Source organism: Bombus bifarius, unplaced genomic scaffold (genome assembly GCF_011952205.1).
Source record: "Bombus bifarius isolate JDL3187 unplaced genomic scaffold, Bbif_JDL3187 scf7180000007996, whole genome shotgun sequence".
NCBI lineage: Eukaryota > Metazoa > Arthropoda > Insecta > Hymenoptera > Apidae > Bombus > Bombus bifarius.
Genome location: NW_022884376.1, coordinates 1,947,107 through 1,963,431, shown reverse-complemented (window position 1 = coordinate 1,963,431; position 16,325 = coordinate 1,947,107).

Genomic DNA, 16,325 nt, shown 5'->3' with positions numbered 1-16,325 from the left:
GATTTCGGTTGTTCTTTATTTCCTTTTAATTTCCATATATTACGAGGCGAGACGTCAAGGCACGCTCGGCTATGCTCGTGTGTCGGTACTCGTGCAACGCGTCGAGTCCTCGAATTAAGGAAAAATTATAAATTGAGGCCAGCTATTCGATTATCTTAATGAAAATACTTTCACATTTCCATGTGGGAAGCAATATTACCGCGACTTGTCCAGCGATCAGAAGAATTGCCGTGCATTAACAGGGACACGAACACCGCGCGCGAGCCGGCCTTTTTGCGATAGAGTGGAAGATTACATTCCCGCAAACGTGGAAAGTAACGTTTGCCTGTACGCCGGGTACAATGCCGTGGAAATCAACGAAAACTTTGCGAATCGAGGATTGCCATGGTACGGCACCCACGATGGTAGCGTGGAATTTTACCTGGACGACAGATAAAGACGTGACTTCACCGAGACGAGAGAGCAACACCGCATCGGAGTCCCCGCGCATGATGTAATATAGCGATGGTAAGATCAAAAGTTCGCATCGACGTAGATACGAACGCGCGCGGTGCCGGGTCGTCGTCTGTAATAGATAGAAAGATTACGTTTGCGATTGGCACCGGGGATAACATTTTCTCCTCGCGGCGAGTGGGATTAGTGCAAAATTACAGAGGCCAGAGTAGCAGAGACGTGCCCGGAGATCGCGCGAACGTTTCCTACGCGGGATCGTTTCGCCCGGACCTTGCTGCGTGTAATATAACGAACGCACACCTTGGCGGAACGTATCGATGCTTATCTGCCTCGGATCGAATGCTCGATGATTCGGGACGCATCTTGATGTTGTTTTTAACGCGTTCCAATCGGGCTCGAGTACGATAAAGATCGAAAACGTCGTACGTTACTTTCGTTTATCGTTCGATCAGGGACACGTCCGCGTTACGCACCGAATTTCGTGATATTGTTTTGCGATTTTAATTTACGCGATATTGGTACGCGCTGTCCAACCATCTTTCTACCAGTGAAAATTTAATTAAGTAACGTCGCGATAAGTGATAATCGTGGAGCGGTGTTTGAGAGCCCCTGGCTACAGATGTCTCCGCCTAATTAGGCGGGCACACGGCCGGAATTATACCTTTCGGACCAACTGAAATGAAACACAATTCATTATCTTGGCCTCGTACCTTTAAGCTCGTTGCCACGCGGAATGCGCTCGTGCCCTACAGGACAAATCTCCTTTCTCAGCCTCTACCGCTAAGCATAATTGGACGTTAGACAACCGGCGTACGGTGCAGCTGTGCAGATGGTACCCAAAGGAAAATTGAAATCTCTAATTGCCACCCTCGCGTTTTTCACTCCTTTATGTTTCTCGTGGCTCCGTTTTAATCGCGTGTCTCTGGACTCTGTTCTTCCCTTTGTCGATGACTCGAGTCTGTAGTATACTTTGTCTTCGGATGTCTTCCTTTCTCGAAATAGATACTTTGTTCGTGTCGTCGACGAAAGTTTGCGCAACGCTTACGTACGAGCGACCACCATCTCCCAAACGATCCCCAAGTCGCAACTTTAGGTATTCTCGTTGCCCGTTAAGTACCGTTTACACGGAGCGGACTGACCGCTCGGGATTTGGTTGTCAGCGGCGCCAAGTCTAGACTCTCCAGAGCCGTAAGTCATGAAACGTCCGAGCTGTTCGTGTAATTCAGCGAGTTATCACAAAAGGCAAGTACAAAATCAGGGGTGTATACGCCAAGGTAGAACGATTTACCCCACAATACTCGCGGGCAGCTGGGACTGCCCGTTGCTGAGGGGTAAAGGCCATTAAAGAGGTTTGTCCCGAGACCGTTGTTTACGCGGCGGAAGTGGACTATAATCAGACCGTGGTGCACAAAACCACAAGGCAACGATATTACTGTCATTTGAACGGACTCTCCCTTCGGCTCGACGAGTCCTCCCTCGCACCGAGTACAGGGGAACCTAAGAGACCTGGAAATTAAATGGCTCGGATTGTTCCGTCGTTATTAAGGGCAAAGGAGAACGCGTAATTTACCACCGATCGCGCTTGACTCGTGGAAAAAGCTGTTTGTGTGATTGCGAACGATCGTGTCGTTGGAAGGTCCTACGAAACGCTCCTGGCCAATCATCGAGGCCCTTATTATCAATCTCGAACGAGCTTCGGCCACTTTTTGATACGGCCACGGATATACGAATCGGCGAAAATTAAGTGTCTCTCTGCGGACCGCTCTTCGCGATTACGGGGTAATATCGTTTTGCCCAATGGTAATGACATATTTGGAGGAGGAATGGTTCTGGCGTTCGTGGCCGCTGCTTCATGCGCTTGGACGAAAATCCTGTTCGGATACCAAACGTTTCCAGATTATCGACGTCTTATTTTTTGCTTTCTACCAAGCAGAAGGAAAAAAATAAAAGAAATAACAGCGGTAACGACAAATCGTGGCGAAACCGACTTTGCCATTACTTTAATCGGGGCCGCATTTTGTCCACGAAAACTGCGTTCGCTGCAGTGATTGCACACGATTTCACGGAGCATTCAATTGGAAATCGTGATCAGTCGCGGACTATACTTTCGTTATTATTATTATTATTATTATTATTATTGGATCGTTACTAACTCGATCGGTCTCAACGTCGTTTTCACAAACTGAAACGAGTCGCCGAAAATTAAACGTTTCCTCCAATCGTTACGAAAGGCATTTTTAGAGCAATCGACGGTAACGATATTGGAGAGGGAGGGGGGGGGGGGGAGAGGAGGAGGAGGGAAATATCGGACCACGTTCTGTCTCACGGGGCCCTGTTGTTACCAGGAACGGAATGGATCGTCCAATTACAAACGATGTCATTCGGATGGGAATATACTTTCTAACGGCGACCTATATCTCGAATCGTGATCAATCAATTACAGACGATTCTACGATAAAAGGCAACGCGTTGGTTCTCAGTCGAGTACCTGCGTCTCGTCGAGTATGAAATCGGTCGAGTCGACGATACGGTGATTATCGAGGAGAAAACTCGGATGTCTGGCAAGTAAAAGCATATACTCGGTTTCAAATGGCGAACAAGACGAGTCGTACTTACTTCACCTGCCGTAAATCTCGACGAACTAGTGAACGCGTCTCGTTGGGATGACATCTTCCTCATCGATCGGTAATAATACGCGGTACGCCGTGAACGATGTCTTTACGGTGTTTCTTACTCTCGGTGCGACTTAATTTATCGTTTTACGGTCCTTTCGGGGGCTGCGAGTGGACCGTAGCGCTGCTGGAGAACCCCATCGTAGTCGGATGGGCCGAGCCAGCCAGCCAGCCAGCCAGAAAAGAGAGAAAAGAGTGAGAACGCGAAAACGAGAGAGGAAGCGGGACCCGGGCCGAGAAATAGCGGGGGTGAAGGATACGAAGGTACGAAAAGAGGCGAAGGAAAAAGTGGTAGGAGGATGGAGAGGAAGAAAGACAAATGAACCGCGAAACAAAAGGGCATCGGTGCGATAGATGGAGTGGGGTTTGGCCAGTCGACTAGAGAGGGTAAACGAAGAAGGGATGAGGGGGCAGCTAGGAGGCGTGGCACATGCGGTATTAAGCAACCGCGCCACCGCATTGTAAAAGGCAAAGTGTTATTGTTGCGACCGCCGACCGACCGACTTGAAGCTCGACTTAATTGGATTTAAAAATTGTTTGCGCACCTACCCAGCGAGACATCGTGTTGTTTTGCCGACAGAGGACGTAGTAGTAGTAGGAGGATCTTTGCTCGCTTCTCTTTGCTACCCTGTTCCTGTCAAGAATTCGAGAGGGCAAGGGAACAGAGGACTGATTTTATCGCGGCTAAAGTAACCATTGTGAAACTGGCAGAGGCACTTTTAGAATACTATCATCGGTAGCACAAAGTTTTTCAAGTATAACGATGGCTGGTATTATCATCATCTTTCGGATTACCCGGTGCCACTAATCGTATTTCCTTGTTGCGTTATCGATGGTTGCTGGCAACAGCTATTTTCCCTTCGAACATCCAAGAGAATCGGTCGAACGCGTTACGTGGAGTTCTCCCCGGGTTTTTTTCAGCTCGCCCCTAACGCGCTTCCCTCCGCGATGGGATATAAATTATGCGCGTAACCGCGCGTTAAGTTCAACTTTATTTTGCACCGGATGCGAGTAACAGGAACTTTCGACTCGGAGCCACTCGGCCACGATACGGAATAATGAAAGAGCCGAACGCGAGAGGGAAGGGGAGAAAAGAAACGAGACGCTTCTCCGTGGAGTCCATTCAAAAAGGTGAGAAGGTGTATTCGTACGGTGTGTAATTAGAGTTATTACTTTAACAAGCCTGTTACCAAAGGAAAAGAACGAAGTGTAAGAGCCGCGGGGGCGCTGAAGGGGTTGAGGGAGAAGCGAAGAGAGGGGGAAGGTGGTGAGAGGGGGCGAGGTACTGGTCGAGCCATTGTTACCAGCTAATGCTGGCCTTCTTTGCATCATAAAGGCAATGTGCAGACCTGGCCTTTTATGCAGGCGACCGTACAGCAGGATAGCGCACCCATACCACCGCCTCGTTGCTTCTCTACGGGCACGCACACGCGTGTAATGCACGCGAGAACCGCACGTACGCGGGCGGTGGCCCGTGCTACTTGCCTTCACGGTCTGCTATCTGTATGCTAACTTATCGGAGTCAATTAATTTCACTTAGGACCAGCTGCTTTGGCCGGCTTGTTAAGTGAGCATCGACCGGGACAAGGATATGTCTTTGTCGATCGCGTCGTAAACCACGCGGTTCACCAGGTTGCATTTCGATCTGGAAACCGCGTGAACGCGCCTCGTACGTCCCTTAAGAAATCGATCGTTCGATAGTTAGGAAAAAAGGATTTCGCATCGCGTGTTTAACGAGCGCGAGATACCGTTCGTTATCGCGTCCCTTAATCGATATCGAGAACAAAGGTCGTTCCTCTTGCCTGACTTACTCGAGTAATGGCAGCGAGTTCTAATTAATCGCGGCCGTTAATTCAATTAGACCCCGACAGCGGCTTATCTTAGTGTCCTCAACGCGGATCGGAAATTCACACTATTGACTTTGCGAATTAACGGCGGCCATTAATTTCTAACTGCAACGGGTACGTTAACGCGGTGCATAATTCAACGCTTGCTAATTAAAATCCACGGAAAGAAGCGATCAAGGTACGTTAAGTGGAACATCGTTCCCTTTAGAACACGACAGTAATTAATTTAATGATCCGAGGAGACGCGTTCTTGAGAAGGAGCGCGTTTCAACGTCCTCATGCGCGTCGTTTCATCGCGCGCTCACGAGCTTATGCAGTACTTATTGTAGGTTCACGAGGCGAACGATCGCGCGCGCGCTCTCAAGTTTCTGCAAAAAGGGAACGCGGAACGGAGGTAAGAATTGTCGTAACGTCCCGTGAAATAAGACCGTTCCCATAACGTGCTACTCGGGTGCAATGGGCCGGATAAATTGTCAATGTGTTTCGCAGAGGAATTTCGTGACGCTTCATTAGGCGAAACCATGGTCGCGCCGCTGCCTCGGTGACAAGTTTGACAAATTATTCCGCAGCGGTCTGTGCAGCTTGCGACGTCCTTTAGCTCGGCTGAAAACCCGTCGGAAGGTCTTTCAAAGGATCAACCTTCCGCGTTAACATCGGCCAACGAACGAAGCCGGTACTTTTGGAAGAAAGTAATTTTGTCGGGGACAAACGGTGGAAATTTTGGTCGCCCGGGAGAATTACGCGACGATCGCCACGCAATAACCAGTAGAAGAGATAACCGAGAGAAGTTGGACGACGCCACGGTGACAAAAAATACGGAGAAAAAGGAGAAATCGGATAACGCTAATAGTTCGGAAAAGATTTGGCTTTAAGAGCTGGCAGGATCGGGATCGCCGGGAGCTCGGTCCAACAGCAAATTCGTAATTCACAGTTTCGTCGGAGCTCGTTTATAAGAGGCGTCGGGGGCACCGGAGTCGGTTTTGGATTGGCTGCGAGAAAGTTTTTGTCCTGTTATTTTTGTAATTAAAATTAACAACCGGCACGCTGCCAAATTGTCTTCTTAGTACGGTCTCCTCCCCATCGGTATCCCCGTGTCGTTTCTCGCCGATCTCCCTTGGCAGTGCAACTGCTTTGAGCAAAGAAAAGGACGGCGATGCCTGGCATCATCAATACGTGTCATCGTGTTATACGCTTATCTTTATACGTATATACGCGTATTATATAACGCGCACACGATGCAGCATTTAGCGTACAACGGCGTGCCACTATTATTTCGCGAATTAATCATATTTTTTGCCGCACACGGACGACAGAGTCTCTGATGTTCTCTATGCAGATTTCTATTAAACTTTATTTCTTCTATTCGCTGTTTCGCCTTACTCGATGCAACAGGAAATGTTTGTCCCGGATCGGATGCCCGCGAGTGACATCCGTCATACACAGGCCAGAGCGAACAATTTCCTCTGCCGCCAGTAAAATTCGAGAATCACGACGATCGTTGATTTTTCGCGTTTCCCCTTTCCTTCGTGCCACCCCTTCCTTCCTTCCTTCGTCGTTATCGAAGATATGTATCCGGCGGCGAGAAAAGAAAAAGGAAAGGTCAGAAAAGAGGCGAGTAGTAGTTAAAAGATGGCAGTGCCACCATCATCAATATGTGTCACGGAACATGTACTGCTCTCGATATATATAACGCGCACAGCCGCACACCGTTGCACACGGACGAGCAAGTATTTACTACGGGACCGCCTTAATTATCTCTCGCCCTCTCTTTTGGCGCGGCCACTCAGTGTACGACGACGTTGCCCGTGCTTTTCTGATATCTGCCGCGATCGGTCTGTTCGTTCTAACGACCGGACACACCGTATAAACTCGAGCCGCTCGTCTCTCGTCTCTCGTCTCTCGAACCTCGACCGTGTAAAAGACCATCCACGTGTGTTCCAGAGGAACCAATATAACCAGCTGCCGTGCATCTCCTTTTCCCCCGAGCTGCGTTATCGTCCGAGAAGAGAAGACGACCCCTTCGTCGATAGGCGTACGATCGAGTCGAGTGCTCCTCGATTTCTCGACCTGAAAAAGGTTGCGGTCGTCCTGTGCAGATGGTACGCTCGAAGAGATCAACACGATCCGATCCGTTGCTTTAATTAAATCGATAGTTGTCGCGTTACGAATTTATCGCGTCACCGCAACCTTCAACGAAAACGTGCAGCGACGGTGATGCTAATTGCAGGACCACGAGGGTGGGATAACATTCTATTTCCTTCTTTCTTTCTTTCTTTCCTTATTTCTTTCTACTAATTACATCGCCTGCTGTACGAGATCGGACCTCATTGCTTGACCTCAAGAAACGTTTCTGCTTGGCAACTTTTTTCTCGATCACGAAGATCGCGAACCTTCCATGGCCAAACTTTGTTCGAGAGACAGAGAGAGACAGAGAGAGAGAGAGAGAGCGACGGAGCACAGTGATGCCGGCTAAAAATGATCCAATTTTCAAGATAGATTCCTTAAGAGCAGCGAACACCGGTCAAAGAGAGTCGTATTAGAGACGGTATTCGGTAGTCGAGCGTAGCGGCGGCCTCGATCCTCGTGGATCGTTGAAATGATTCCACTTATCCGCTACGGGGAGTCCCCGAAGAATCCAATGCCGGTACAAAAGCCGGTGGAAGCGAACTCGATCGCCGCAGGACGCCCAGCTACCGAAGATATTTCATTTACCGGACAAAAACTGCCCCTCTTCCCTGCCTTCCGCTTGCCGTTGCCTCGGTTCGTTGCGAGGACGAGCGGTCTAAGGGAGGAATTCGAATTAATATTCGGCGCTGACGTATGAAATTACAGGCAGCCTTGTCTGCCGTTCCTGTCATCGTCGTTCGCGTTGTTGCTGCTGCTCTCTTGCCGTCTTGACGCCTCTTGCCGTCCCGCCAGGAAACAAATGAGCGACGATCATCCTGTCCACTCGAGACACAATGGGAAACGACCAAGTCCGCTGAAACCGTCTCGGATGCGCTGCCACGCCGCGCCGTCACGACATCCTACATATTGGATAACCTACTGTTCTTTAAAAGTGCGCGCTCAATTTGGCTACCGATTTTGGTATAATGAAGATCATTTTGCCCCGGTTGCCGAGTCATTGTTGTTCGGTTATTTGGTCCACTTTGAACACACGGTCGATGGAAAAGTCGAATGCCTTTCGGTCTTACCTTTAACGCCTAGCCTTCGTGAATAACATTTTGTCACGGCTCGGATAGGGGTTCGACTGTGTGAACCGTCTTCGTTCGTGTCCGAAGAGGAAGCTTCGTTTAGCGAGATGAGATTTCTTTCGTCGTGTGCGTCCGTTTCGTGACTACGTGTCTTAACGAATTATTTATCGACGAAAATGAAACACGCGAATTTTTGACGGATTAGGCGGATAAAATAACAGCAGGAGAGAAGAGATACCGACGAATAATATTCTACCTAACAGACTAAACTTACTCTACATTTATCGAAAGTATTTTTACTCGTGAAATTTCTTGTCGTCGCATGCGCTGTTCTTTCAGTGGCTACTTAAGGAAACATTAGTTACTGCAATCTGTAACACCATCTCACGTGTAAAAAATTTAAAAAATTACACGTAATTTGTTCTCACATTCTAATCTTCGATCTGAAAGATTTAAACCAAAGCTGAAATACAAAGTGGAGTTCGTTTACAAATACGTACAACCTGATTCTGTCAAAGCGAAATTATTACGAAGCGAGAGGGAGGGCGGAAATTCGAAAAAACGTGATTACGCCTTTTCCGTGCATCGGTTCGCGAACAGGGCAACGATCTTCCGGAATCGAAATACGAAGCAAAAGAAGACTTCTCACCTGTTGGCCCCATTGTCCGCGAGATAATTTGGTTAAAGTAACTAATCGTTCGCTCTCTTCAGTCCCGCCGCTTATATACTCGATGCCGAACCGCGGCCCCTTTTGTCGTAATTAATAGTCCTCCCCGCAAGACCCTACTGCTTCTTCTCTAAATGATTCTTCATCCATCATCGTGCGCCCGACTTTTGAACCTTCGCCTTTCGATTTCCCAGAAACCGTTTCCCACCGGCGATTGCTCGCCTCGCTCCTAATATCGCGAACAGCGATTCAAAATCCTATACCGAATAACGTCAGCGAATAAATCGACAACAGATCGAACTGGAAATCAATTTCCTCGATTCCATGAAACAACAAACGTGTCGATTTTTTTCTTTCGATCTTTTTTCTTTTTCTTTCTTTTTTTTTTTTCTTTTTCGACATCGGAGGATCTCGACTATTTCTCGCTTTGTGATAGCTATGGTTTTCGTTCGGCTGTCTTTTCGGTCTTTCATCGTCGGTGCCCCAGAAGTCGTTTCGGTGGATAATATCACGATCTTGAATTCGTTTGCCGAGTCATCTCTTAAGATGATAGTAATTGTTCGTTAATTTGGAAGGAAAGGAATCCGTTTCCATTTTGCGTTTCGAGGGAATGTTGGCTCGGTAGGTAGAAGAAAAAATTAGCTACGTTCCGTGGCAGCTGTGGCGGCTTTTAAGCGACACACCTGCTAATTTCTTCAAATGCCCCGCTGGAACTGACCCGCGAGTAATCTTTTTTTTTTTAAAAAGGAAAGCACCGCTCGAAAGGGACCGCCGGAGAAAATATAGAGGCGAAAAGTCGACAGCTCGCGGTAAAACGTTTCGACTCGCGGGCAATCGATGAAAGGAAGAACGAAGCACAGATCGAACGATCGCGTGGATCACGCCGCGGTTCTCGAGTAGTCTAAAATTTAGTTGAAAGCGAAGGTGAAGAGGAAGAGGCAAGAGAAAGCGTATGATGTACGCGCAAGGGGGGGCTGAAAATATGGCAGTGATTTAAACCAACACGAATCGCGACATCCGCAGGAAAGCAGCCAGGTAAACAATCCGTGTTCTCAGCGGTTCTCGCTAAATTCCACCTGCCGCGTCACTTTCCCCTTGCATGGCGTAAATTTATCGGACCTGCCTCTCCTCAAGGCAACGGAATTCCCTGAAACGATGCTCCGTGCCGAATCCAGAACCGTTTCGTCCGTATCGTGCAATACTCGACACGTTAATCGAAATTACGTATTTCCAACTAACGAGGGAATCAACTTCTCGGTAACGAGGGAATGTTCGGCCGAAAAAGGAAAAAAATACCAGCGTTCATAAAGCAGTCGCGGGCAAAAGTCGTAAATTCCTGGCAACGTATTTTATAAATGATTTACGAAACTCGTATGCAAATGTTTCCGCGCGCTAAAACGATAAGTTACAAAAATGTTGATAGTTGAAATATATCGTCGATTGGTAAATCTGATTCCCGCTTCCTCCTTTCTCCTCTTCACCGCTGTTTCACCCGTTCGTCCTTTCTCTCTTCCTCTTGTTCCTCTCGCGATCGCGCTCGCTCTTTCTGCCTTTCGACACCGCGCCTTTCCCTCTCGTCCCTTCGGCCCGTAGTCGCGCGCACACGCGAGAGTGCGACTGCACATGCAATCGCATCTCGATGACTGTACCTGCCGGTGATTTAACGACTTGTCACCCACTTTATCAATTTACCGCCGCTGGAGACCTCGGGTTTACGCACGTAAACTGGGCATCCAGCGTGTACTTATAGTTTCTACCCACCGCGCGCAGTGTATCGGTTTAAGTAATGATTCTGTCGTCGTGCTGACTGCCGAACGGTTGCCAGGGACATTACTCACCTATAATCTGGAATCGAACTCGCCGGTTATCACGTGAAATTTCTTTACGTCCGCGTATTAATCAACGCTGATTTCGAGTATTTATCGTCGTCCCTCTTCATCTCTCTCTCTCTCTTTCTCTCTTTCTCTCTATGCTTTTCTTTTTATCGTTCGACTTTATCATGTCCCGAGAAACAATTAGCCGCGACACGGGAAAACTCTTGAACGTGAATCCTGTAAGACGATATTTCCTCCCGATGCAGCGTGGAACACACGAGCACCGTTGCTTCGAAAAATACGTTACAAGAAACGAGAAACGTGGATGTTATATCTTCGGAGGAGCGTTTCAACCGACGAGCAGGACGGGCCCAAAAATGGTCGGGATCGAGGAGGAAGATAAGGCGGGACGGTGTCCCTCGTGTTTTCGGAGTTTGCTTGGTAATTGTCCGGGCCATATGCTCGGCCGAAGCTCGCCCACCGAAACGATGCTCGGTGCTCGACCAAGCTCGGGCTTCGGGTCTCGATTACGCGTAGCCTCTCCTCTTAATTACAATATTTAAATTCTCGCGGCCATGTGTTTCCCCGTAGGTTTCCCGGGCTTTATCTCGGACACGGCGATGCGTCTATTTCAGCCACAGGACGGCTGTTCGCGTGGGCACACGCTTTCACGCACGCAAATTGCAAGGGTTACGCGGAGAAAACTGTTGGCTAAACATTCGACGGTTATCGCGATCGGACCACGATAATTCATTACCTTAATACGGCCACATCAGATACAGCGTGTAAGTGGCCGCTCGGCAAAGAACGAGCTGCGTTTCGATAATTTTACGAGCGTCGAATGAATTATTTTTTTCTCCGCTACATGCGATACCAACGATAATCGTCGAAAACCGCTTACAACGTGAAGTCCTACGCGACCGTTGGATAATACAATTACGATGGACACGTTTTAACGAATTGATAAATAATACCCGGATCGTAGTTAGAGTCTATTTAGGTTGCACAATTAAAGTTCGAACGAAGAGTGAATTTTGGCGAAGTTTTATGTAACGTGTTTATGTTTGTTTCGTATAAAAAATTAATACAGTTGTATTATATAACACGATTATACTTGTCGGTGGCCAGTATGACATAATTCGATAAATTTCACGATAAAGAAACTCAAGGAGAAAATATAAACGATTCGCCGAGAAATTATACTTTATTACGCTCTTATCTCCATTCGGCGAATGATATTTGCATATTCTCGTTAAGTCAATGGGAAGGAACGAGCTTTTTCTCGAGGGGTTAATAAAGGCAGGCAACCGGGGTGACATTAGAGTATCGCGGTAGAATCGTCGAATTGGCCGGACGATGATTTGTCATCGAATGGGCAACGATGCAAGCGACAAATCTCACTCGTCTGGCACATTGACGAGCGCCGATAATATACGATACTCGATAATGACAAGCTACCATCGATTATATCGTTTTCACTCCTCGTACACCTGCACGCGTCACGTTATCGTTTCGAAACAGGCGCGCAATTAAAGGATTCGATTAACGATAAACATCTCGTTCCGCGGATCTTACTTTTACGTTTTGTAATTTATCGTATCCTTAATGATGAATTATAGCGAGACATAGTTTCACTCTTGACTGTGAAATATGTCGTTCGATTAAATTTTATTTACAACATCGAAACGAAACGAACGGCTAAAAGCATTCTAAGTGTTTTAATAGAAATTTACGATGCGGACGTGCCACGATATTATTTAAATACGCGGCACTTTGACCTCGATACGACCACTGATAGGTACAAAATAGAGTGGAGACACGGCAAACGTTCGGTCGACGAATTTCATTGGAGCAGAATGGCTCGGTTACCGACCAATTTACCGGCCCGTGTTCGATATTATTCCCAATTTTCGCCAACATGCTGGGAATAGAAGGCGAGGCTGGTTGATTTTTCGAACAGGCGTACGTTTACGCGAGTAAAGTGGTTGCCACGATTACGCCTGGTGATCCCTCGCTTTTTTCTCCCTCCACGCTGGTTCATCCTGTCACGTTGACTCGACCAACTGGTTTCGTCTTAATCTTGTTCGACGAATCTCCGTGACGTCGTGAAAGGAAGATCGTTAACACGTTGCCGAGAGGAATTTCGCGCCACTACTTACCCATATTTCGACGTTTCGGCGATCCATTATACGTGGTGCGGATCGTTGTTGATCGCGACGTTTCTCGCGCCTCTTGTCGACGAATCGATGCTTTTGTCGCTTCTTCGAGGTATTACGACCACCGAATCTTTCGCTTTTCTACGAGCTGTTTACGAAATGCGGCAGCAACGGTTTCTGCTCGCAGGTTCTTCGCAGAAATTATTACGCCTATTACGTGGCGCGACGTATTCGTTATGCCGGCGAAAGAAGCACCGAAGCTGCAAGATCTGGAAATAATGAAACTTGCCTGCCAATTTGTTAACTGTTTAACGTACCCTCGTAAAATCTGGTATAAATTATGGTTGATCGTCATCGCTCCATACTGATTTTACACTCGAGCTCGCCCCGAGGTTGCGCGAGAGGAATTCATTGGATATTCTTCAATTAATTACGCCAGGCCTCGCGTACCCTCGAGGTTTCCGCGGCTATGCGCCCGATCTACATGCAATAAAGTTTATAAGTATTTCCCTGTTAAGCCTCCCCAATTACCACTGATTTCCTCGTAAAACGGAATCCGCAATAAATAATTTCGTGACGAGGCGATTAAAATACATTGTGCTCGAGGCCGGCTGAACATCCACTTTACACGAGACCGCTTAAAAGGGCATAAGCTTCCGTGCTCGCCTTTCCGAAGTTTAACCGAGGGCATAATGCGTGCTCTTAGCGGTCGCGCGCGCGCGTCAGCGTACGAGCACTCGCGCGAGCACACGCATCGGCCAACAGATAAAACCGGCGGGAGCGAGATGGACGTCGAGGGAGAACACGAGGCGGAAGGTAGAGAAACAAAGAGGGAGAAGGGAGGCCGGAAGTGGGAGCAATTAACGATATAAGTGGTTCGCTGGTCTCGGAACGAGATAACATCGGCTAACTCGAGTCTAGCTCCTTTTCTCGAGACCATTCGATGGGAAGATAGTAAGCTCGAAAGAAGCAGGTGCCTTTTGGACACATTATACGCTGTTACTCACCTCGATCCACCTTTTTTCCCTCGCTCTTTTCTCTCTGCCCTTCTCTTTCTTCCCCGTCCTCTTCTTCTTCTCCTTCTTCTCCTTCGTCTTCGTCGTCCTCGTCGTCGTATCTTTCCCTCTGCTACATTTGCGATCGCGCGTTCCCCCTCGATCGCCGCGTAATACGAGCGGAACCTTTTGTGCCGCGTTCGATCCGTTCGCGATTTGCCGATGTCGTCGAAATAACTTTATTTACCGCTAACCGCGATAATCGATCGGCGACCGGTTATTTGCATTTTATTAAATGCCCACCGGTTAATCGCCTTCCGCCTCGCTCGTCTTGTGTTTCCAGGCGACGCGTTATTAATATTAAGTAGACGTCGCGTCTCGACGTTCTGGGTAAGCCAGAGGCCAGCGTACGTACATATTGTCAGCGCTAAGATAGCAGGACGATAATCCATTAATCTTGCCCCGACGCCTCGTATCTATATCTCTTTTTATCTCTTTAACTCTTCATTTTGTCCAATTTGTCGATCGATAAACTGTAATTTCAGTTGCACGCTGCGTATTTGTTACGACACCGATACACATCGTACCGCAGCAAAACGTGGAAAAGTAGACGGACGGTAGATGGTGACGTTCGGATCTGTCGAAAAGACAGAGCTAGACTGTAAATGGAGGATCGAGAGAGAACAGGATGCGGGGGCAGTATACGGCTGTACTTTTGTTCCGGTGATTCTCTTTTGTCGCCCGTTTCAGGATGCAGAAGCCCGGCAAAAGCTCGATTTGACCGTGGGTTAACCACATCCTCTCGCCAGTCCCTTCTTCCCTTCTTCTTCTTCTTCTTCTTCGGTTTCCATCAGGCAGTGTACCTTCGCGAAACGAACCGCGTGGAACCTTCACGCGAAAAAATGAAACTGTGATTTCCTACCGCTTTCAGCTAATAAGCGCATCCGTTCTCGGCCACGGTCTGCAATTATGCAAACCGCGCGCGCGCGCGCGCGCGCTCGCTGCGCTTTCTTAAAACATTTTACGAGGCACACGTTCGGTGCGCGATATTTAACAGTGTGTTGCATTCAAGCCCTGTCCCACGGAAGTGACGCTCGTTCCGCCGGCAAGCCTTCCATAGAAAGTATTATAAAAGGAGAGGAAAAAAAGAAGAGAATAAATATCTCACTTTCCTCGTCCACGCGGTTTCTATCCTTTCACCGAAAGATCGTTAACACCCTATCCGTGACGAAATCTTTGCCTCGTCGATGCGTTTCCTGTCAACTACGACTGTCTGTAAAACCGAGCAACGATCGTTCTAAGCGCAACGTGGTTGCGCTTTCTCAGCGCCAATCCAATAATATTCGCAGCCATCTTTTCGCGTTAACGAACGTAAACGTAAACGTACGCTTCGTAAACGTAAGTAAGAAACGTTTACGTGATCTGTGGTTTACGTTTAAGGTATGTTTTACGGGGAAAGGAAACCGAAGGGGAACCGTTGGGAAAAATCGTTGACGCGGCAGCGGTGGGCCACCGCTAATGGGATCCAAATTAATTTCACGTAATTGGGGATACACGAGAATGCGCGTCGTCCTGACTACCCGTTTTACCCTAATAGGAATAAAATAAGCCCTTATGCAGCAGTTAGCGCTCGAGCTCGCTCCTACATAATTGCAGCGTCGGCTGACCAACGCCGGAAATAAGCAAACGCGATTAAGCCCCGAGCACGCTGTCACGCTTCTCGGGTTTTACCTTCGACGACTAAGGCCCTAGCAAATTACACACCGTGGCACGGTCGGACTGCCGAAAATTCGCTCGGTAATGGAGACGAGACAGCCAGCGTCGTAATAGTCTTTACGCTCGAAATTCTTTCACGCGAATCGCGAATAAAACTTTGTCCATCCAATCTCATTCTGTATACCGTTCTGTGTAGGATATAGCGTTCTCAAAAAGACAAAGTGAAAAAGAAAGAAAGAAAAAATAGGACTCGACACCCTCGCGAAGTATACAAAGGTATCGTACAACTTGTAAAAGTTTCGTACGACCGGGTTACGTTATTCGACTATCGCGATTATCGATACGTCGTTGGGTCGTTTGCTTGTTTAGCCGTAAGATGCGAAACGCGATCAAACAATTTACGTAAGTGCGTATGCAAATGGGAATGCAAATAAGCGAGCAGGAGGTGGACGCGATCTCTGTGTAGGCATTAACCCGATCGTAACGTCTTGAAATATTCATCGTCGCGTGAAAAACTGCTCGAAGGGCTTGAGTCTTTCGTTTAAAGGAGAATCTGCTCTGCGCGCGTTACCCGTGGGAAGTAGCGATCGATAGGCGAACCCCGAAGGATCGCAACTTACAAACGATAGTTTGATTATGGCGATTTACTCGCGGAAAGAAAGAAAGGATGGAACAGACACACCTTCTTCCTTTCGTTTTCGTCTAACGATCCAGTTAATTTTAATTGTAATCTACGATCGCTTCCGGCTCGTCGTTAAGTTTCGCGAACTAAGAAGAAAGTGCTAATTCGAGAATTCAATTAAATTGTATA